Below are 25,009 nucleotides of genomic sequence, written 5' to 3' on the forward strand. Positions count from 1 at the left end.
TTGTGGAGTCTCCTTCTCGGGAGATCTTCAAGGCCTCCCTGGATGCAACCCTGTCTACCATGCTGTAGGTGACCCTGCTGAGCGGGGAGGTTGGACTAGATGATCTCCAGAGGTCCCTTCCAACCTTACTGATTCTATGATACCCTCGGTGGAAAAGAATCCAGTTAGGGAACATTCAAACGAAATGGATATACACTAGCTGATGTTATGGTGAGGCCACTCTCAGTTATCTTTGAAAGATCATGACATCTGGGAGCAGTTCTGGAGGATTAGAAGAAAGCAAATGTCTCTCCTATCTTCAAGGACAATGACGAGTATCTGGGGAACTACAGGCTACTCAACCTTATCTTGATCCCTGAGAAGAATGAAGCAACACCTCCTAGAAAGCATTTCCAAGTACATGAAGGACAAGAAGGTGACTGGCAGTACTCAGCATGGATTTATGAAGAGGAAATTGCGCTTAAACAGCCTGGCAGCCCTCTACAATGAGATGACTGGCTTGGTGGGTAAGAGGATATTAATGGATGATGCTTATCTTGACTTTAGTAAGGCTTTTGATACTATCTCTCATAACATCCTCATAGACAAGCTGATGAAGTGTGGAGTAGATAAGTGAACAGTGAGGTGGACTATAAACTGGCTGAACTCCTGGGCTCAGAGTTGTGATTAGCAGCACAAAGTCCAGTTGGAGGCCATTCACAAGTGCAGTACCCCAGGGGACTATACTGAGCCCAATACTGTTTAATATCATTTATGACCTAGATGAAGGGACACAGTGCAGCCTAAGCAAGATTGTAGATGATACAAAACTGGGAGAAGTGTTTGATATGCCAGATGGTTGTGTCACCATTTAGAGGAACCTTGACAGGCTACAGAAGTGGGCGGAGAAGAGCCTCGAGAAGTTCAACAAGGGAAAGTGCAAAGTCCTCCACCTGGGGAGGAATAACCCACATGCAGCAGTACACACTGGGGGCTGATTAGGTTGAAAGCAGCCTTGCAGAAAAAGCACTGGAAGTCCTGGTGGATAAAAAGGTGAACACCAGCCAGCATCGTGCCCGTGCTGCAAAGAAGGCCAACAGCATCCTGGGCTGCATTAGGAAGAATGTTGCCAGCAGGTCAAGGGAGGTGATTCTGCCCCTCTATTCAGCAATACTGTGACCACATCTGGAGTAATGTGTCCAGTGCTGGGCTTAGTACAAGAAAGACATGGACACAGTGGAGTGGGTCCAGCAAACAGTCACAAAGTGAGTGATCATACAAGGAGAGCTGATGGAATGAGGATCCCTGATGAGGGACCAGATAGGACGTCCCAGCTGAGACAACTGGAATTGTTTAGCCTAGAGAACAGAAGGCTCAGGGGAATCTTATCGATATGTATAAATATCTGATGGGAGGGTGTAAAGAAAACATAGCCCGACTCTTCTCAGTGCACCCAATGACAGAAGAAGAGGCAATGAGCACAAATTGAAATGTAGGAAATCTCATTTAAACTTAAGGAAAAAAAAAAAAAGCTTCTTTACTGTGAGGGTGGTCAAACCCTGGAACACATTGCCCAGTGAGCAACTTATCCCATCCCTGGAAATACTCAAAACTTGACTGGATGTGATACTGAGCAACCTACTCTAGTTGACTCTGCTTTGAGCAGGGAGGTTGGACTAGATGATCTCCAGAGGTCTCTTCCAACATCAGTTATTCTGTGATTCTCGGATTCTACTCAGAAAAAACTTAAGCACTGCAAATAACTCAAATACACCTTCATTCAACATGCAGTAGGTTCAGATGAGGTAAATGGAATGGAAAATGCTACCAGAAACAAGCCTATGACACAATGCCAAGGAATGTCCTTTACCTAAAAACACATGTGCAGAGCTAGCTACTGTCTTTTTGTTAAGTATAGCAAAATTAAAGAGCACAGAGATGCAGAAAAGGAAAAATCAGGGGCTATAGAGGCCACTTCAAGAGTAGAAATTGAAAATGCTAGGCTTTTTTTTTTTTTTTTTTTAATCTTATAAGGTCTACATTAGGGGCTACAATGTAAGGATAAATAAGGTGAATAATACATTTCCATTTACCATCTCATGATGCAAGACTAGTGGAATTAAAAGCAGGCTGTTCCTAAAGAAACTTGTAAACAAAAGAGCAAACATACTGCACAGTCAGACACCTGCTCAGTAATACATATACCTTTCTTTTCTTTCTATGCATACAAAATGCCACTTTTAAAATCATTTTCTGAGTTTCTCACTCTGAAATCATCGCTGCTCTACCAGTGCTTCTGCATCCCACACCTCAGATTTAAAAACAAACCCCAAAAGAATAAACTGTGTTTAGATCCTACTTCTGGCCCCTGCCAAATCTATTTTGCCTACTATATTTCTTTCTAAATTTCTTTATTGTATTATCAGATTATTATTTGTTGGATGTCATGCAAACAGACCTGCCACTGCTTCTGCATAGCTCTCCATTTTACCCTTCAGATATCAGAAAGGTTTGCTGAGGTTCAGACTCCCTGTATACACTACTTTTTCTACTTTTTTTTTTTTTAATTTGTTCTGCCTATTCCTTTCAAAGAATAGTATCAGAAGCTCTGATGCCTCTCTGCAGAGTTGCAACCAAGTCTTTAATGCAGGCAGTTAGTGACAGAAGAAGGAATTCCTTAGAACAGTGCACAATTAATCTGTTTTACAGGGAACCAAGAACAGCAGCACAGTATTCGCAGCTCACTCCTCCCTGTCAGCTGCACAAGTGGAGCACCTGGGTGCACAGCCAGCCTCCGCCTCAGGTACAGTCAACAAAGAGCGTGGAGCCTGCGCTGTTAAGCTCTGAACAGAACCTTCCCTCTACAGCGCTTCACAGTGTATTTCCATGGGAACAGACTCAGGGCTTTCCTGTTGCCGGGGAGACAGTCACTGCTTTCGGAGACTGAGGAACCTTGTCTCTGAAGCATTTCAGCGTCTTTAGGATCATAAGAAGTTTTACACAAACATAAGCACTTCCCCCCGGATAAACAGATCAACGACTCTCATTTTTTTTTTCCCAGAACCTATTTTGGGCACTTTGTATGTCAGATTATTCTCAATAGCTGGTTTTGATATCAAAATTTAAAATGACATCTTTCCTGCTATTGTTATGGTAAATCTTCTGAATCACTGTCACTGACCAAGCCTGCAGTAAAACTAATTCCTTCCTCTTAGTGGGTTTCCTTTGGTATTGATCTGCACTTAAAGCTGGCCAGCAAAGACAGTGTCACTCCCACTCCATCTTCCCCCACTTCCACTGTTTTGAAATAGAAAACACGTTTGTAGAATCAGAGGGCTTTCTGTACACTCGAGGCCTCAAGATGGCAGTAGTGCTGGATGGCAGTACAGGCACAAAAGAGGAGGAGGATTCCTACAATGTTTCTGAGCTCTGCTGTCAAGTATTTGAAGCTGTGGGCAGCACGGAGACTGCTCCCCGTGCAGTTTCCTACTGCCCCTGTGTGGCAGCCTTTACCAGTTAACTGATGAGACGTTCTGCCGTGCAGGACCTCAGCAGAGGAAGGACCTGGAGGGCTACTGTGGAGGAGTAGCACTACCAGCTTAGCAAAACATTTCTCAGGTTCCTGTGGACAAGCAAAGGTGGTTCCTTGGGGTTGCAGGCAGGCAGCACCTGCCTGACTGCTGATGCCACAGATTCTCTTTCCACATTTTCCCCTCCCTCACACAACTTTTTCCCCCATCCTTTCTGGCACAAACAAAGCATAGGCCCACCACAAAGGTCCTTGGAAGTTGAGGATCAGCAATTCGGGGAGGGAGTGACAACTGATTTGGGAGTATCGGGCTCCTGTTTATCCACTGTGGGGGAAGGAGGGGCAGTTAGAGACTATGCTCAAAGGAGTGATGGATGGTCTCCCACAATGGAGGAGCCTGGAAGCTCGTAATTTCTGGCAGCAGAAGGGCCCCCAGTGAAGGGGAACAAGCACTATTCGCTACAAGTGGCTTTAGAGCCATCTGGGTCTGAAACATGCATTAACATCCAGAGAAAAAGGCACATGACTGGCTGGAGATTCTCTTCTGCAGGGGACAGAGGCACTCATCTGCCAGCCAGACATGCTGTCATGGGAGGCTTGTTAGTAGCTGGGCACTCTCAGAGGGAGACTACTGAGGCTCACCCAGCCCTTGATGCTCATTCACCTGGACAACAATAGTATTGCCTAAGGAGTCCTGGAGCAAATTAAGAGGGACGTCAGAGTTCTGGGGACAAAGAGGTAGAACATGGGAGCCCAGGAAATCTCTTTGATCTTACAGGTGCAGGGGAAAAGCCAGGTAGGAGTAGGTGCATCCTGCAAGTTAACAATGAGCTATGTGGCTAGTGTTACATAAAAACAGAGTCTTGGCTTTTGTGACCATGGTTCCCTCTTTGAGGGATGAGGGCTGCTAGCAAGAAGAAGGATTAATTTGACAAAGTGGTAGAGAAGCATCTTTGCCAAAGGACTGTGGTAACAACCTGTATGTTAGGGGATGGTGACAACAGCTTGCAGTTAAGTGAGGGAATAGAGATGGGGCAGGGTGTTGAGAGTGAGTGAGCCCCTGAGAAGAATAAAGCAGGTCAAAACAAGCCCACCTTAAAGTGCCTAACAGCCTGGGAAATACGAAGAGGGAGCCACAGCTCCATGTGCAGATGCAAAGCAATCATATTATTGGAATGACAGAAAGGATGGATACCTTGCACAACTGGAGTGCTATGGCAGATGACTATGGGCTCATCAGGAAAGACAGGCAGGGAAGATAAGGAGGGGGAATGCCCTTTGCTTGCAACACCAAGAACCTGAAAATTTGGAGGTGGTTTAGAGCCTGTGGATTAGGAGCAGAAGAGAGGCTAAAAAAGGCAATGTGGTGGTGGGAGCCTGCTACAGACCACACAAAAAGGGTGAAAAAGTGTATGAAATCTTCAAGTAAATCAGAAAGTATCCAGATCATGGACCTTAGTTCTTATGGGAGACTTAAACCTCCCTGACGTCAGCTGGAGGGGCAACACAGCAGGATGCAAACAGTAATCTCATGAAGTTCAACAAAGGGAAATGCAATGTCCTCCACCTGGGGAGGAATAATTTTGTGCACAGGGTGTCTGTATGGGGGTGGGGGGAGAGAGAACCTTGCCAAATCCTGGGCTGAGCATGGCCACATACCTTAACTAAGGGCAGCAGCAGCAGCAATTCCTAAATTCATATACAGCAAGAGGCAATGTTCATCTGTGCTGTGCGTATCAGACCAGGAATCCTTACTTTCAGATAAAAAGGCCTCCTCATATAGAGTTTTTCAGATCAGGACCAAATCCCTTTGTTAATATTCTCTTGGGTAAACTAAATATACTGAGTCCTTCTGGTTGCTCATAATCATGTTTTCCTAAAATTGGGTTCTGTTACCCAGTGTGCAAGCAAGCACCACTAGGTGGTAGATCCACAAAGCTAGCACCCATCTCTGCACAGAAATGAAATAAACAAATATCTTGACCCTGTGTGTCTATTGGTTGCTTGCACAACGGGTAACAGAACCCAATTTTGGGACAACAGTTTGGCACTCCAGATGGAACCTGATGTAGTTGATTCAACATCCACAACTATGCAAAGTCACAAATGATACAAAAAGATTTAAGAAAACGTTTGAGTAGCAAAAAATTCTTAGAAATGATTCACAACTGATGCAATATCAAGAAGTTGTGTAATTGTTGACACAAAATTTCTATTAAGTATTTAGAAAGAAGCCAGAGGATATGTTCACACCTTATATTGATGACAAAATGCTTATTACTACAACTGTTCCTATACAAAGGTGGTAAAGGCATAAAGGCAGATAGTTTTAAATCATTTGCTTGATACTGCCATTCAACATTTTACAAGAGATGACTTACGTGCTGCTCGGACCATCACTGTGAATTTTTAAGAAATCTTGATGCACTGGATGAGAATAGAGGAAAGGTACCATTGTACCAGATAACTAAGAATTATGAACTGGATGACTTGACTAATTACAAGCCAGTAAGTTTGACAGTCTAACAGTACTGTTGATATACAACTCAGTAAATATTGGTGCTATTGAAGAATGTTTTTATAGTTAACATAGATTAAATTAGTTTTTATGGAAAACATATGTTGTCAAACTAAGCTGATAAATTTTCATAAGGCTATTTAGGAAAAATATAGCCACACCCATACAGCTTTCCATTAAACACCAACTGTATGGGTACACTTATATCGTGAATATAACTGAGGTCAGAGCTGAGGCTCTAACCAGCCACCTGGTAACACAAGATGTAACTCACTGCAGATGTATGTAATATATGCATCTATTGATAAGCTGAATACTCTTGATCAATGGAGAGGAACAGGCACTTTTACAGATGTTTCAGGAGATTACAGAATGATCTATATTCAGCCTTTATATTACAGTGTGGTGAGTTAAACCCTCTATTGACCGTGAAGAGAGTCTACAAAGACTAGTTCAGATGTAGACATATGCAGCTAATCAAATAAACCACATCTTTTTTATTCATTTGTAATGCATGCTGCTAGAATCTAAGCAGAGAAACCACAGAATAGTGTAACAGAAGCATTTTAAATAACCTAACTACTTAACAAGAGCTCTAATGCACAGTTACAAAGTGACTGGTGTATGTAAACTGCTACTCTTCAATTAGGTGCTGTGATAACAAATTGCTGAGCAAACTCCAGGAACAATGACTATGTCACGATCAGCATTAGCTGAAGAACATTTTGTCTCACTATCTTAAGTTGAGCCACAGAGTCCTTGTTTTTCTCATTTTTCGAGAATTTCCTTAGAAGTTAGTAAATGACAAAGGAGTATTGTTCAGGTTGAGAACCAGTATTCATCTCATTTACAGGTCCCAAAAGTTATTATGGCGAAACAGTGAAGGGGAGAAACAAACTACCACAAGAAGCAAGAATAAGCAGCCAGAGCAGAGTAAGAGCTTCTTAAATCAGCTTTACCAGTAAATCCAATTTGCATAGGGAAAAGTTTTCCAAGATAAGAAAGAAATAAAGCAGTGGGAAAAGTGTTTTTCAGATAGGAAGCAGGAAAGGGGAAGAAAATTCACAATAAAACACTTGTAACTAGCTGAGTTTGTAGGTATTTGAAACAAACTAATTTGGATTAATGCAGCATAATCAGAAAAAGAATAAATGCAAGATTTTCACATGTTGCTGGCTCAGTGCTGACACTTCAGGAATGGTGGGTTTTGAAATAAATGTCCAAGAAAGCCCAAGGGACTGTATCAGGACATCAAAAGTTTTAAGTGCTGGCCTGGTCAAGTGAAACTCTATTTTGATTCAACTATACAATGCTGAGGTATCTGCTGTACCCTGTAGCATTTTGAATAAAATACTCAACCATCCACAAAATCAGTACACCACATATTTAATATATGTCAAAAAAATTCTAAATAATATCAGCTGAATGAAGAATTCACAGTAGATAGGATCTGTTGTCTGGTTAATGTCATTTAATATATTTATCAATAATACAGAAGTATGAAATGGAAATGAATCCTTAATACATTTACATAAGACACAAGGAAAAAGGTAAGCCACTTACACTGTCATCCAAATCATGTGGTGAACTGGGAACAAACCCCATCTATATAAACATGTATTCAGAGAATCTGAAATAGGGCTTCTTGGGAAGCAACAAACCTGAAAAGGTCCTCCCAAACTTTGAAGAAACAATGGACACAAAATGCACATGCAAAGCAAGAGTCAAACCGTTGATGCAATTCCAGATACGTGAGCCAGGAACTACCTGGTACAAGCAGCTAGTGTGTACTTCCGTAGCACAGGGGTCATCTTGGCATACTGTAACTACCATGAGAAATAAAGCACAGGTGTAAGGGCAGAAAATAGGAGGAAGGGAAATAGCAATAGAAACTCTAGAAAAAAAATACAGTTAGTACAAAAACAAGGGGGAGGAGAAAGACACAGTAGGACCAGATAAGGAGAAGGGATTGAGGAAGGAGCTAAGGATGCAGAGAAAGCATTAGCTAGAAAATGACATAAAAGACACAGAAAGATGGTGCAAATAAATTATTGACACAAGAAAAGTTAAAATAGAGCACAGATAAGTGCATACGGAAAGACAGGCAAGAAAGAAAATCTGTGAAAGTACAGTCAGTGATGGAGGAGAAGGAAAAACAGTTGCAGGACAGAGAAGTAAGAGGTAAGTTGTACTAGATGGTATCAAAGCCCTATGATGGGGTACAGTCAGAATCTCCTGTGGCCTCTGCCAAGAACTATTCAAGAGCTTGCCAGAAGGTATTCCTCTGCTGAATAACTGAAACACAGGAAGTTCCATCTGAACATGAGGAAAAACTTTACTGTGAGGGTGACTGAGCATTGGAACAGGATGCCCAGAGAGGTTGTGGAGTCTCCTTCCTTGGAGATATTCAAAGCCATCTGGACAGTTTCCTGGGCAACATACGCTAAGTGACCATGCCTGAGGAGGTAGTTGGACTACGTGATCTCCAGAGGTCCCTTCTGAGCTCAACCATTCTGCAATTCTGTGAATATCAGAGTGCCACAAAGAAACTATGGGGCAGCAAGTACCCAAGGTAGGCATGTCCACACAAGCCCTGTCCACATGAGCTCAGCATTCAGGATTCAGACAAGGAAGAGATTTAACTGATCGGGAGAAAGAGGTGAGAGATGGAAATACAGTCCAGGCCCAGGCCCTTCATGTGCAGCAAAGCCACAAGAGTATTGTTCAAGGTCTGGCTTCCTCAGCACATGGCCAAGTGGCTGTTGCTGGAGACTTGTCATACATTCTATTCATACCTGAAAAGCTAGGAAAAATTGGTAATAACCTACAGATGTTCAAAGGAACGAGCATGAAAGTCTGTAAGTAAGAAGTGACCTGAAATACTTGAAGAGAAAGTAAGCAAGTACTTTATCATATAACCATAAGTACCATTACCCACCTTAATGTTTAATATTTTTGTTGTAGAATTAAATGTATCATAAAGACAATGTTTAATATTAATGTGCATTCTAATATGCATAATAGTATTTCTCTCCACAACTGGAGATTATGCTACCATGATAATAAAAAATGTGAGACTCTCCAAAAGCCAAGTGCTCAGGTCAAGTCTGGTTCCTCCCACTCAGCCACCATACACAGCTCAGTTCCTGCAGCTAAAAATTTATCCCCCAAACCACCTGAAACCAGTTCACACCATTTCCTTTCCAACTCTTTTCTAACAGGAGCAAAGTAGATAGCAGGTAAATAAAGGAGGTTAAATTGTCCTGGATGAAGAAAGCTTGCCTATTTACTGCTCTTTCCCTCACCACTTTTTATACACTCTGCAGCTGGCTTTTGTTTCCTAATCTGCATTTCATCTCACAACACCCATGCCTACCTCCAGAACTGGTCATTCACCAGAGCTCCCTATGGATTCCCTAATCTGCACTGCAAAACCTCTTACCCTTTTCCTCTACCATTTTCCAGGCATTGCTTCCTAGCTCACTGCTGCTCCTCTGCGTTTTGACTCCTCCTTGGACTGCATGCTTCAGCCTTCACTCAGATGTCCTTACTATACTGATGCAAAGATGTATTCAGCTCTCAGCTATGGTAAGAAGCAGTGGTGAATAAGAACAGCATTCTGCACAGTACAAACAGAGCATAGGATAGTCCCAGTTTGATGTGCAGAATAGGCTTCCATGGAGCAGTTGAAGGTGGCCCAGAAGGGAAAGCAGGGGAAAGAAAAGAAAGGACAAGTCAAATGGAGCAATGCATATCTAAACAGTGAGTAAGCCATCATAGTAGCATTAAGTGCAGGTGCATGCTTGCTAAAATATTTTGAAATTTCTTACTCTTTTACATCCGAATTAAGCAATATAGACTTCAGGGGATTTCATTTTAATTTTCTAAATAGAGGTTTTTTTGGTACTTCCTATGTTTGTTTTTCAAATTAAAGATGATGGTACTCTGCTACGCACAACTCTCATCAGAGAGCAGCATAACAATCCTGTTAATCCTTTCTCTCTGTTCTGTAAATCCTTCTCCTATCCCATAACACCCTAACCTACTGTTGGCACAATCTGTGTTCTACTTTTCCAAGATACCTTCATCCTTCCATAAGACTCGAAGAAAACTCTGACCTTACCACCTGCTCCCAGGGATTTCTCATCTATTAGCACCATGCAGAACACCCACAACATGACTTGCTAGGAAAAAGACAATCGGGCTCGTGAAGTTTTAATTCCTTTTGATGAAAACGGGTTTTCCAAAAAAGTTCTCCTATCTTCACTCCTCTCCTCATCCAAAATATACTCTATAAACTGAAACAAAATATTTTATATTAATTTTTAAATCAATAAAGACAACTTACATAGGTAAGGGAAATTTATCTAGTCCAGAGGGACTCTAATAGGCTACAGAAACAATGAAGTCAAAGATGGAGAACAGAGTTTCAGCTACAGTATTTAAAAAGTCAAATTTTTTCTTTTAAAAGCTGTTTAAAGCCAATGACTAGCATCTGGAATAAAAGTAGCCTTTATTATTTATTACCCTTATGCTTAATAAAAGAGTGCGAAAAATTCACATTTCTGACACCATCGGATCTCAGATTAAAAGTTCATTTAGCCGACAATTCTCTCTCCATCAACATTCAGTAATAGATGTTTGAAGAAAGACTATAAGGAAAAAAAAGCAACAATAGAATCTGAAGGGCTTATATCCCCCAAATCTTGTCTATTATTAACAACTATATCAGATTTTCTAATAAAATATATTCCTGCATATTAAAACATTTGCCTTTTTCATATATGCGTAGAGCGTCATAGCCACAGAATACTATTGCTGTAAGAAACAAGGCATACATATTCCCCTTGTACGACCTTTCTGTTTTCAGCAATCATGGTTACTAACATCCTGAGCCAGAGCCTTAATCTAGGCTACCATGTTTAATAGCCACTAATGAACTTGTCTAACATCCTTAAACCCATTTATACTATAGGTTGCTAAAACATCCTCTAGTAATGAACTCTACAATCTGATTTGGCACTATTAGAAAAATACCTCTTTGTCTTAAATCTGCTGCCTGATAATTTGATCACATGCCCATATGTTCTGTAAATCACGTGTCCACATCTTCTATAATTTGTACTTTGCCTTTCCCCCAAGGATAATCTCTAACATAAAATCACAGAATCATAGAATCAGTAAGGTTGGAAGGGACCTCTGGGTTCTAGTCCAACCTCCCTGCTCAGCAGGGTCACCTACAGCATGTTAGACAGGGTTGTGTCCAGGCGGGCTTTGAAGATCTCCAGAGAAGGAGACTCCACAACCTCTCTGGGCAACCTGTTCCAGTGCTCTGTCACTCTCACAGGGAAGAAAGTCCCCCTCACGTTCAGGCGGAACTTCCTCTGGTTCAATTTGTACCCATTGCCTCTTGTCCTGTAACATGGGACAACTGAAAAGAGTTTGTCCCCGTCCCCTTGACACCCTCCCTTCAGGTACTTATACACATTGATAAGATCCTCCCTCAGTCTTCTCTTCTGCAGGCTAAACAGGCCCAGCTCTCACAGCCGTTCCTCATAGGGCAGATGCTCCAGCCCTCTGATCATCTTTGTAGCCCTGCGCTGGACTCTCTCCAGTAGATCCCCAGTACTGGGGAGCCCAGAACTGGACACAGGAGTCGAGATGAGGCCTCCCCAGGGCTGAGGAGAGGAGCAGGATCACCTCCCTCGACCTGCTGGCAACACTCTGCCTAAATGCAGCCCTTCTTGGCCACAAGGGCACACTGCTGGCTCATGGTCAATCTGTCATCCACCAGCACTCCCAGGTCGTTCTCTGCAGAGCTGCTTCCCAGCACGTCAGCCCCTAGCTTGTACTAGTGCCTAGGGTTATTCTTCCCTAGGTGCAGGACTCTGCGCTTGACCTTGTTGAATCTCAGGAGGTTCCTCTCTGCCCAGCTCTCTCCAGCCTGTCCAGGTCTCTCTGAATGGCAGCACAGCTCTCTGGTGTGTCAGCCACTCCTCCCAGCTTGGTATCATCAGCAGACTTGCTGAGGAGGCACTCTGTCCCCTCATCCCGGTCATTGATGAAGAAGTTGAACAGGATGGGACCCAGTACTGAGCCCTGGGGGATGCCACTAGCCACAGGCCTCCAACTAGACTCCATGCCACTGATGATGACTCTCTGAGCTCTGCCTTTCAGCCAGTTCTCAATCCACCATCTCTGTCCACTCATCTAACCCACACTTCCTGAGCTTCTCTAGGAGGACGTTAGGGGAGACAGTGTCAAAGGCCTTGCTGACGTCAAAGTACACAACGTCCACTGCTCTTCCCTCATCTACCCAGCCAGTCATTCCATCATAGAACACGATCAGATTGGTTAAGCAGGATTTCCCCTTGGTGAATCCATGCTGCCTGCTCCTGATCACTTTCTTCTCCTCCATATGTCTGGAGATGACATCCAGGATGAGCTGCTCCATCACCTTTCCAGGGATGGAGGTGAGGCTGACTGGCCTGTAGTTGCCTGGGTCCTCCTTCTCGCCCTTCTTGAAGACTGGAGTGACACTGGCTTTCTTCCAGTCTTCAGGCACCTCTCCACTTCTCCAGGACCTTTCAAAGATGATGGAGAGGGGCCTGGCAACAACATCTGCCAGCTCCCTCAGTTACCCGTGGGTGCATCCCATCCGGGCCCATGGATATGTGGATATCTAGCCTGCTCTGAAGGTCTCTAATCCTTTCCTCCTCAACCAAAGGAAAGTCTTCCCTTCTCTGGACTTTCTCTCTCATGTCCAGGCTGCAGGATTCCTGGGGGCTGCCCTTAGCAGTGAAGACTGAGGCAAAGAAGGCATTTGGTAATTCTGCCCTGTCTGCATCCCTTGTCACCAGGGCCCCCACCCCATTCAGTAGTGGGCCCACATTTTCCTAGTCCTCCTCTTGCTGCTGATGTATTTGAAGAAGCCCTTCCTCTTGTCCTTGACATCCCTTGCCAGACTCAATTCCAACTGGGCCTTAGCGTTCCTCGCAGCATCTCTACATACTCTGACTGCATTCCTGTAATTCTCCCAAGTAGCCTGTCCCCTCTTCCACATTCTGTGTATTTTCTTCTTCTGTCTGAATTTGGCCAGGAGCTCTTTGCTCACCCATGCAGGTCTCCTGTTCCTTCTGCTGCACTTCTAACTCATAGGGATGCACCGCTCTTGAGCTCGGAGGAAGTGATGTTTGAATATTAGCCAGCTCTCCTGGACCCCCTCCCTTCTAGGGCCTTAACCCATGGGATTCTTCCAATTAGGTCTCTGAAGAGCCCAAAGTCTGCTCTCCTGAAGTCCAGGGTTGCAATCCTGCTTGTTGCCTTAGTTCTTTCCTGCAGGATCCTGAACTCCACCGTCTTGTGGTCACTGCAGCCAAGGCTGCCCCCAGCCTTCACATCTCCAACCAGTCCCTCTCTGTTGGTAAGGACTAAGTCCAGCAGGACACCCTTCCTCATAGGCTCCTCCACCATTTGTGACAAGAAGTTATCATCGATGCATTGCAGGAGCCTCCTGGACTGTTTGTGCCTTGCTGTGTAGTCCCTCCAGCAGATGTCAGGGTGGTTGAAGTCCCCCATGAGAACCAGGGCCTGTGATCCTGACGCTACCTCCAGCTGTCTATAGAAGGCCTCATCAACTTTCTCTTCCTGGTCAGGTGGCCTGTAGTAGACACCCACAACAGCATCCCCCATACTAGCCTGCCCTTTGATCTTCACCCATAAGCTCTCAACTGCCTCCTCCTTCTCCTCCCTGCCTAGGCAGAGCTCGATGCATTCCAGTTCTCTCTCACATAAACAGCAACTCCACCGCCTCGCCTTCCTGGCCTGTCTCTCCTAAAAAGCACATATCCATCCATGGCAGCATTCCAGTCATGAGATTTATCCCACCATGTCTCTGTGACTGCAACGAGATCATGGCCCTGAGATCGCACACAGATCTCCAGCTCCTCCTGTTTGTTCCCCATGCTGCGTGTATTGGCATACATGCATCTTAAAGAGGTGGTCATGCCTGCAGGTTTCCCAGGAAGGGTGTCGCCCATAGCCATGTCGCAAACGCACATCCCCAACATGGTCTTCTTTGTCTATCTTTTCCTAAAAATTTTCATATTCCTCCTCTCCATGTCTCACTATCCTCATCACCTTTTCTGTAATTCTTCCAGTTTTACTAGTCACTGCATCTCAGAGGATATAGATCTGCATGAACTTTTCAGGGCACGGGTGAATCACATATATATACAATTATACAATAAGAACTTGAGTTCTGTTAATTATTTTCCTGTAATACCGAATATCAAATTTTCCATTTTAATTGCTACTGGTTGTTAAGCTGTTAGTATTTGCAGACAACTATCTACAAAGATCACAGAATCAAAGAATGGTTGAGGTTGGAAGGGACCTCTGAAGATCATCTAGTTCAACCCCCCTGCTCAGCAGGGTCACCTACAGCATGTTAGACAGGGTTGCATCCAGGCTGGCCTTGAAGATCTCCAGATCTCTCCAGAGAAGGAGACTCCACAACCTCTCTAGGCAACCTGTTCCAGTGCTCTGTCACTCTCACAGGAAAGAAGTTCTTCCTTGTATTCAAGTAGAACTTCCTGTGTTCCAGTTTGTGCCCATTGCCTCTTGCATGGCACCACTGAAAAGAGTCCAGCCCCATTCCCTTGACACCCTCCCTTCAGAAACTTATAGATATTGATAAGATCCCCTCTTAGTCTGCTCTTCTGCAGGCTAAAGAGGCCCAGCTCTTGCAGCCTTTCCTCATAGTGGAGATGCTCCAGTCCTCTGATCATCTTAGTAAGGATGCTGAGGTATCTTTCCTGAGACAAAAGAGGTAATTTTGACGACGTGTCTACACTAGTACGCTTATCTTCTCCACATGCATTACTCCTGAATTCAACATTCAGTTTAATCTGCCATATTACAGGTTTAGGTTTAGGTTTTATGACCTAATGTCACTTCATCAGCTAATGTTGTTGCTTTGTCATTTACCTTTTTCCAAATTATTTATGAATAAATTGAATACCAATGAGACACCAAACTGTCATTCCTTCCACTATGAAAACTGAATATTTATTCCTTCTTCTGTTTCCTACCCTTCCCTATTGCCTTTGAGGAATTTCCTGATTGATTACATGCTTCCTTTATTAACCTTTGTATTTTTTAGAAACCTTGCTGAGAGCATTTTAAAAACATGTAAGTACAATGCACTTGCAGACCCACTCTTGTTCATAGGATTCTTCACAGAACCTAATCCTAACAGAAAATGGGCACAATAGACAACAGAATATGGGCATAACAGAGCTGTGGGGCATAGTTCGGCTCTATAGAAGACATGCTGACTCCTCTGCAATGGCATGCTTACAGCACAAAAAGGATACCAACTCTTTGAACCTACACACCCCAAAAAGCAGGACTTGACATCAATAATTACAATTTCATGTACAATTTACAATGCTAAATACAAATTCAGGAGGAAAACTGTAGCTCTTGACAGAAGCATTCACTCAGAAAATAAAACATGAAAGATGTATAAGAAGCCTGACAGAAGATATTACAGAACATGATGTCAGTCAGTAGTTTTCTCACCCTTTTATCACACTGCAGCCAATACTGGTCACATCTCAAATATGTGCACAGCAAAATTAATAGAGATCCAGAAATGAAAAAAAAAATTAGGAATTAAATAATTCTCTTATGAAGAGAAGAGGAACTGAAAAAGTGTGTTTACATTACAGAGGAGAGGAAAAATATACAAAATATACAAAAATATACAAAATTAAGATTTGCACTGAGACAAAATTAGGAGCACATTATCTTGTAATAGAAGAACTAGGGGTCCACCAAATAAAACACAGGGCAACAAATTTTAAAACAAGAAAAGCTTTTTCATTCAAAATAGTTAGCCTGAGGTACTAACTGGCATAGGGCTTGACAAAAGACTTGGAAGATGCAGAAAGGAACCACCTAGGCAACAAGGATTCAGTTTTCTTGACGGTATGAGCCACACAGTAAAATCTTTGTGTGGCCAACAGCCATGAGAAACACAGCACATACTTCGGTGGCAGGGAGAGGAAGTACCAGTCAGTCAACAGAAATGTTATGGCAGCAGATATCTCACAGGTTCCTTCACACTGCCCTGGGCCCAAGCTGGTCTATGCACACCTCTAAATCCCAGGGAGACCCAGTGATGGTATTCTTGGCAGAGCCACCATTTTGCTTTCTTCCAAAGCTAGATCTGGATTTCCAGGCACAAAAATGGCACCAGTTTTACTAACAAACCATACACAGGCATCCTTCGACTAGACACTTACTTTAATACAATAATATACAGAGCTATAATGTTACAAAGAGAAAGTCTGGAAAGAACAAAGACCATAGAACAAAAGCAAACTCCACTGGGAACTAAGAGGAACCTTTTGTGAGGGCAGCTTATTGCCTTAAATTAATCATGAGGAATTTGAAAGACTGCTCTAGTGAGGTGACTGGTGATTGGGCTATTTTTTTCTGATTATGAATAAGCACTATGTCATATAAATAATGCACCTAGTTTGCTGGTACAAATCAAACAGCAGATGCCAATAGGGAAACATAGTTAAAAATGAAGGTACATTTACAGGAGTGGTAACTAGTCCAACAACATTAAACAGCATCATTCACAGTCTGGAAGTGAATACAAAGTCACCTCTCATAAAATGAACTGGAGAGGAAAACAGAACTGTCAGGTCAAGACATAAAGACATCATATTAAGATGGCTCCATTTAAAAAAAAACTGTGTGTTTAAATGCAATGATCAATAAAGGAACAAAGAACATCCCCATAAAGTGGGACATCATATCTTGAAAAGCAGAAATTCTGAAAAGGAAATAGGGATCACAGTGGGAAAACAACTCACTCTGAATTACCTGTGCCACACTGAGGCATAGAGAGCCAAAGCAACCTTGGACTTACAAAGATAGGAACAGTAGGATGATTTTCTTTATATAGTTTCCACACTAGTGAAATCTATGTTTGAATACTGAATAAAGTTGTGCCATGTACAATTTATAAAAGAGCCAAGAAAGCAATTCAGATGGCTGAAAAACGTTGTCATGAAAGATTTGAATAACTCAACATGTTAATGAATGAAACTTAATGTTGGGAGATGACATGATTATGGTTTTTAAGTATATTCAATGTATGTACAAACATATTCAAAAAATACCTAGTGAGGGAAAACTTTTTAATAAAATCAGAAAAGACAAAACAAGAGGCCAAAAGCTGACACCAGACAAATGACACTATAAAGCATTCACACATAATGTGTAAGTTAGGAGCACAGAAGAAAAATTCACTCTCTTAACAGACAAGCACAACTGGCACTGCTGAAATCTTCATCTCTTGCATTCAGGATAGCCTGTCAGAAATGAGATACCTACAGAATCAAAGAGGCTAGCATGACCATTAGAAAATCTTCAGATCTTCTCTTGCCCCAAGACTGGTTTTGGCAGGCCAAAACTTTCTTAACCAATGTTTCTCTAAGTTCTTGAAATCTCCAATGATAGAGACTCTACAGGCAGCATATCTCATTTTCAATTTCTAATACCTAACCAAACTACTAGGACAAACTGCATCCTGTCTTTCTGAAAGACAGAAGTTATTTGGCTCACAAAGGGAAGTCCATCAGTGCCCTGCAAAATATAGGTGTCAAATCGTCCAAAGGTCTGTTTTAGCCATAAGATCCATCAATCTGTAAATAATCATCCAAAGCACAAGCTTTGCACTTTCTCTTACAACTACTAGTATTGCCATTGTCCATGTAGTAACTGAACTGGCTGGTTTGCTGATCAGATTCCATGTGTTTATCCCTACGACCTAAAAGAAGAAAAAGCAAGAATAAAAAAAGTCTTAAATAGCCTTGCAGTATCTCATTTCTCTACCACACAACTGGAAAGATTTACAACATTATCTACAGCTCACTTTCAAAAATCATTCTTCACTGGCCTAATGGTTATACAAATACAGCTCTTGCTTTCCATCTGGACATCACCTTGTAACTATAAATCCTTTAGTTTTGATGAAATATATTTATTTTGCTAAGGGAAGAATGACTGTATATGTGCTTAAAAAGATGAATTTAAAAACTCTGAACTTTATGTCTTGTTAAGCCTTACAATTTCACTGAGTCAGGTCAAATATCCCTCCTGTAATCAAAAGCACATTTGCAAACTGAAGTCCTTGTGCTTAACAAAAGTCAAGTTTATACTGTTTTCCACTTTAAATTTATAGGCTCAGCTACAGCACCAAAAACATATAATTGGTAAATTTGATTTTCTGCCCTGCAGTCTAGGATCTTGAAAGGTGCTGAACCATCTTTAAACAAATATGTTTAAAATTCATTCACAGGCAGAGAATGTGTGTGTCAAATTTCTGAGTAAAAAGTAAAAGACAGGCTGTTGATGAACTGTAACTGGCATTTATGCAGCAGGCAAATTCTTCAATTTCACCTAGAAGCCTAATTTAAAAAAAATAGTGACAGCTACACTCAAAGAAAAACACTTGTATCCAAAGCTTTGGACAACTACTATGGGCAAAGACAGACATTGTCATTATAAGAAGAATAGTAAAGACTGCTGGACTATCAAAGGCCATAAGGGAAAGAATAGGAAATTTGTGTCTCAAATATGCAAGCCAACTAAGAGGCAGTTTTAAAAATAATAGAAGGGAGATCAAAACAGTTTTGTATAAAATTGATGGGATCCTTGTCCAATATTTTGGTGCCAGTGCTCCAATATATACAGGTATGAGAATGACCACGTCACTGTTACTTTCATCTTTATTCAGAAACACTTCACAAGAGCATCTCAGGCTGTCAGTGCATGAAGTCCAATCGTATCTCACTTGATGACCTCTGCCTAACACGATTGCCTGGACAGGAAGATCTACTAACCACTGTCTATGTTACAAAAGCATTATGGAGAATACAGCAATTTCTCTGTGAGCTAGAAGCAAAAGTATGCATGTTATAGTTATTTGCCTGTTTTTATGCACTTATGACACTTCCAGAGTCTGGTAGCCAAAAGTGAAAAGCCAGATATAGCATTCACTAGGCAAAGTTCTTAATTGTGCTGAAGCACACTAAGTGCTATGTTTGTAACAGGCCAAGCCAGATGGCAATTACAGGGCTAACATTTCATAAAATCAAAAAAGTTATAATCTATGTTATTTCCAATCCAAACTGAATTGCATTCTTCCATCATACAATTTACTCAACCAGTGAAATGACCTGTGCAAACTCTAAAAGGCAAAAAGGCACCAATTCAGCCATGAGAAAGATATCCCTTACAGACATACTGTGTATTGACTGAGAAAAGATAGGTGGATGCAACTGCATATTCAACAAGGGAGGTAAAAAGGACAGAGGAACTAATAGTCAAAATAAAGACCTGAACAGCAGATTTGAGTGTTTCATCACAGAGATGACCAATGCACATCAAATGACAGCAGGCATTGCAGAAGCCTACCAGCTACGAAGAGCTAACTCTATTAATACAAACCTGCCTGTGAGAAGCATGGTAACCTCACAAAAATCAATAGTCATCTGACAAGAACTAATCACATTTACTCCTAGCCAATGGAGTATGAATTTCTGCAAAGACTACTGCTACTCTTCTTCATTCTTTCCTCTATCAGGCCTACTCTTAGCTCCTGCTATGAGCTAGTCTACTTTGCCCAAATCAGTTCCCTCCCTGACATCACTGGAATATAGAAGTAACAGGCCTAGGAAAAGGATAAGTCAAGTAGCAGGCTAGTAAAGGACAAGACAAAGTCAGTAAAAATAAGCAGCCAGGTCAGGACTTCAGATGACACCAGTACTTCCCAGATGTCCAAAGCCAAGTATTTTCCAATCCCAATAAAAGCAACTAACACCTTCTTCCCACCTAGAACACGTCACTTTTCAAAGGATTAAACCTACCTGTACCACAGTAGGTAGATGATGAACACCTGGAGTCACATGTGTACGGAGCAAGAGGAAACAGGAAACTTATCCAACAGGATGAGGCAGGAGACCAGATATTATGTCATGGTGAATTAGCAGGAGATATTCTAATTGAATGGAAGCAGGAACAGCTCTAAGAAAGCAGGCCCAGGATGCATTTGAATCCAGCTCTGAAATGAGAAAGTACATACTGAGTGTGAGAGAAGGAATATCCAATATAAATAAAACTTGCTAGTACAGCACCAACCCATGTGACACTTCACAACTGAAAAAGAGAGAGAGAGAGAGCAAGCAAGAAAAGAGAAAAGCTGCAGATGACATAATGATTAAGGACTTCTCTACATAGACAATTGCAAATAGATGCATGTCCAGGTTGCCAAAACATGGTACTTTTCCTCAGGCACCAGCCATTCTAACAGGCTATTCAACTTTCAGACTGGAACCAGCTTGTATTTGGGGAAGCTGGAGAAAACATTAAGAAAATAAAACACTTGTCGATACCTGTAAACAGAAACATACTCTAAGAAGACTTATATATTCACAGAATAGTTAAGGTTGGAAGAGACTTCTGGAGACTCCCTAGTCCAACCAAGAAGCAAGGATAACCGAGTATTTCTGTGAGAAGATATATTTCTGCTGTTGGACATCTCTGACGACCCTTGCAAAAGCAAGCTAGTTCAGGAACTTTGATCAAGTCAATTTGCTTTCACTCTTCAAAAAGGAAAACTTTAAAGGTTATCAGGATACCACACTATTTCAGCAATACTGCTGGCTGTCCTGGTAGGCTGGTGAGAACTTTGCAGACTGGGAGATCCCACAGATCCAGTGCACAGTCATGTAGCTTCAATAGCTGCATATTCATGACAAGTCCCAAAGAAGATGAGACAGGTAAGAAGGAAAAGGCAGCAGCTCCTTGGAAAGAGCTGAGCCAGCAGCACCTGTGTATACAGAGCACTGCTTCTTTTGACAGGTCTCTGCTGCAGCTGATGAAGGAAAGAAGCATTACAGAACAGATGTGAGCACCAGTATTCACAGCATTCATGGGTGTAAGTTCACACCTAGTCAGAAGGTTAGAGGCAGATGTTCAAAGAATAGATAAGTAAGAAAGGAAAATACAAGTGGTACAGTGCCAGCCTAGGCAGTGCTGGTCAACATAAAAGAGACGACTCCATCAGAGATGGTAACAAGGCTGTGGGTCCAGAAGGATCAAAACAAGGCAAAAACAAAGGGTAGAAAGAAGAGCACGGTGAATTGTGCTAAAATAGAGATGAAGTCAAGCAAGGATAGTGTCCAGAAAAGTAGTGGCTGATGCAGAACACAGCAGTGTAGCCAGTGTAGGCAAGAAAGGATGGGCCAGGAGAGCAAAGTAAGGCAGCACATAAGGCATAGAAAGAAATATCACTACAGCACTACGGAAAAGGAAGCAACCACTGGCTGGCAGTGCTGGGAATATCAGCCATCACCCAAGAGGCAGGGCTAGGCTGCGACTTTCTTACCACAGTCAAAGGCAGGGGATTGCATTGGGGGAAGAGGGTTGGTTTCTCCTGGTGTTGTCCCAGTGGCAAATAATACCCAAGGTTGCTGATTGCTCCTGAGGCAGCACCAGTGAGCCAATCATTTGCACCAGTTGGATGATTCCCCTGGGTGGGCAGTGCTATGGATTCAGTCTCTCCAAGAAAGGCAGTGCTGACAACAGCAGGACAACACAGCCTGGACTAGCACTAGTGCCTGGGAATGACTTAGTCTCCCAGACAAGTAGATGGTGCAGAGCAGCAGCTTCCCTGGGAAAGGAGGCAAGTCTCTCCAGTAGGCCATGGCAGTGGGTTATCTCCCCCAAGGTATGTGTCTCTCCTGAGGTAAGCGTCTGCCCTTCCCAGAGATGAGGAAAAGAGAACAGGAACAGTCTCCCACAGGGAAGGCTGCAAGGCAGTTGGTCTCTTGCAGATTCGAAGTTGGTCTCTTCTGGCAAAAAGCTCTGGGAGCACATGTATCCCCAGAGTGGAGAGCTGTCCATCTGTCTAAGGTGAGAGATGCTCAAAGTCATCAGTCATCCCAGGGTACAGTGTTGAAAATCTCCACCTCTGCTGAGGGATGTCAGTTTTTCCTAAATTAGGGAGAGAGATTGGTCTCACCCAAGGAATGCTCTAGAGGTATCAGCAGGAGATCAACTTCAGCGGTCGGATGCAACTACTAACAGGAAACCAGTATATTGCACAAATGCTTCCCAGACCATGCTAACAGTTGCTCTCTCCTCAGTCCACAGGCTGGTTTCTACTTCTGTGTCTCCCAGCAGCAACTTGACACGTAATCTCTCTGTGGGCCGTGCTGATAGAGAAAATGCAGGAGAGTTCAAAACCCAGGGAATGGGAGGGAGGGAACAGCAACTTCCAGCAGCTAGAGTGTGGTGCCAAACGGGCTGGTTTGCTTGAGGAGGGCAGGGGTGTCAAGATCTTCTGGAAGGCCAAGCAGAGGATTAGTCTGCTATAGACATGGACCAGCTTCTCCTGAGAACATGGGGGAGTACCTAGGACTACGCGTCTCCCTCTGACCTTACATCTGGGGGGCAGCTTACAGGTAGCAAGAGAGACACTGTCTCACAGAAGGTGCTGCAGGCTGGTTGTTCTGGGAGCACTGATGCCAGGCACAGGACCCTCCCCTGGAGGACACCGCGGGGCGGGCGGCTCCTCCCTCTCCCCGCGGAAGGGAAGGTTCCCGAGGGGGTTCGCAGCCTGGAATTGGGAGGCATGGTCGGGAATCGGGCTTCCCTCTTGGCCTGCTCCGCCCGAGGGGCGAGGCCGCCACAGCCCGGCCCGGGGACGCGGGCCGGGACGGTTGCGGGGCAGCACCGAGCCCGACGGGAGCGGCGCGCCCGCCGCCGCCGCCGCTCCCGGCCGGGCAGCGCGCAGGAGCCGTGCGGGGGCAGCGCCAGGCGGCAGCGGGGCGGCGCAGGGCCGCGCCCTCGGGGGCGGCTGGGCCTGCCGGTGCGCCGGACAGGGGCCGCGCCGGACGGGCGGGGGCCGCTCCTGCAGCCAGAGCTCCGCGGGGCCCGGGGCGGAGTCGCGGCGAGGGCTGCCGCGGAGTCGGGCTGGACGAGCGTGCTTGGGGCGGGGGCGGCGGGACCCGGGGCAAGGCTCACCGTCCCGTCCATGCTCCTCCCCGCCGCGCCGCTCTCCGCTCGCGCCGGGGCCGCCGTCCCAGCGCCGGGCGCGGAGCGCCTGCGCGGCGCTGCGGAGAGCGGCGCAGGGACCGTCTGCGAAGTGCGCGCCGCGCGGGGGCCGCAGCCAAGCGCCAGCGGGCTGCGCGCAGCGCCCGGGCGCCGGGGAAGGAGTCCCAGTGCGGCGCGGCCGCGCCTCTCCCGGCCTGCGTCCCGGAGGCGGGAGGACGCTGGCTCGCCGATCCTGCGGGGGCGGCCGGCGCGGAGCTCCTCCCGCGGACGGGCGGGGGCGGTGCCCGCACCTTCCCTGCCCCTCGGGCAGCGCCCGGCCCCGCGCCGGTGGGCAGCCTCAGGAAGCGGGTGGGCGAGCGGCCGTGCGCCGCCGCCGTCCCCTCGCCCCGCCTCAGCGGCCGCTGCCTCCCCTCCGCCCCGGCCATCTCCTCCGCTCAGCGCCCCTCACCACCTTGCCCCCGCCGCCGCCGCCTCAGCGTCCCACACTCTCAACGCCTTCTCTCTCCCCCGCCTCAGCGCCCTCTCGCCGCCATCTGGCCCGACCCGGCCCGGCCCCCTCCGTCAGACCCTGGCCGTGAGGCCGCTCAGGCCCAGAGAGCCCGGGCAGGCCACCGGCGGCCCCGGCCCGCCCAGCAGCGCTGCCATTTGCGCCCGCCCGCGGACCCACCTGGCGGGCGGCGGCGGCCGGCCCCCGGCTGGGGGCGGGGCGCGGTGCCGGGCCCGGCCCGGCCCAGGCCCGGGTGTCCTCGACGCGGGCCGCCCGTGCTGCTCCCGGGCGCTGCGGCCATCCCGGGCGCATGTGAGTGAGAATAACCAGTGTCCTACAAGTGAACGTGGGACAAAAGCGTAGGAGGAGGTGTAATATTTCAAACTTTAAACAGATCTATGCCAAGAACTATTACCCTACGTATGTTTTTGTATGCCCTTCTCTTAAGAATCCATCAAGCATTGGGAGAGTGAGGATATTGGATTTGCTGGACTGTGACACTTCCCCAATTGCTATTGGGGAAAAAAAAAAAAAAGGAAAATTATTTAGTGAGTATCCAGTGAAAGATATTTATGAAGTACACTTTCAAACAATGATTTTAAGGAAGTTGAGGAAGCACTGGAAACAATGAAGGATGAGCATAAAAAGAAGATTTAGAGGGAACAGTTAAGGGACTGAGTAAGAAACAGCTGCAGAGGAGTTAATATGACATGACTTATGATAGCTATGTGAATAAGTAATGCTCAAGGCCAAATAGTAGAGGGCAAATTCTTCAGAAAACAAGCCTGCATTCTGGAGTGAAGAATGGAGGAATCTACTGAGAAAGAGTATTCTAATTTTCCTGGAGAAATGTGTACCCGTGGATGAGCCTACATTGTCCTCTGTAACTGGGCACCTGACTTGACCAACAGGAACTCCACAACTTCTCAATGGAATGGCCTAGGCTATCTGCACATGGTTGGTTTGCACCCTGTAGCCCATTACGATGACCAGAGGGTCACCATTGCCCTCAGGAGTCTGCCCTCCCTTTCCTTCCAGAGTGCTAGCAATTAGCTGCGAACTACTTTGGAGGGAGCAGATCCAGCATCCTGTCAGCTGTGATTGCCTGAAGAAAGTTAAGTGCACACAGGAGCATGACAGAGTAAGCACAGCTGGAGACACAGTAGACTACTAATAAGGCATTGTATCTTCTCAGTTTTACAAGGCCAAAGATGACAATCATAGTAATTTGTCTTCCTGGCCTATCTACACACTCAATACAGGCAAAGGATTCTGTATCATGATCCTCATACTGAGTCCATCATTTCTGGCTGAACTAAAGCACATCCTTGAAAAAGATCCTTCCCAGCTTTGC

General features: G+C 44.8%; 1 protein-coding gene across 3 annotated transcripts in view; it reads right to left on the minus strand.

The window, feature by feature from the left end:
- The window catches only part of SMARCD3 (SWI/SNF related, matrix associated, actin dependent regulator of chromatin, subfamily d, member 3), a 114,564-nt gene extending 91,350 nt beyond the window's left edge, over positions 1–23,214 (minus strand). The window contains exons 1-3 of one of the 3 annotated variants that reach the window (XM_062568590.1): positions 23,139–23,214; positions 21,499–22,327; positions 19,979–20,172 (exon numbers count right to left, since the gene is read on the minus strand). The gene's annotated coding sequence lies outside the window, so the exon portion shown is untranslated. The remainder of the gene's footprint in view (positions 1–19,978; positions 20,173–21,498; positions 22,328–23,138) is intronic. The other 2 variants (XM_062568591.1, XM_062568592.1) reach the window with 2 other exon arrangements.
- Between the last annotated feature and the right edge of the window lie 1,795 nt (positions 23,215–25,009).

This window comes from Rhea pennata, chromosome 2, assembly GCF_028389875.1.
Source record: "Rhea pennata isolate bPtePen1 chromosome 2, bPtePen1.pri, whole genome shotgun sequence".
NCBI lineage: Eukaryota > Metazoa > Chordata > Aves > Rheiformes > Rheidae > Rhea > Rhea pennata.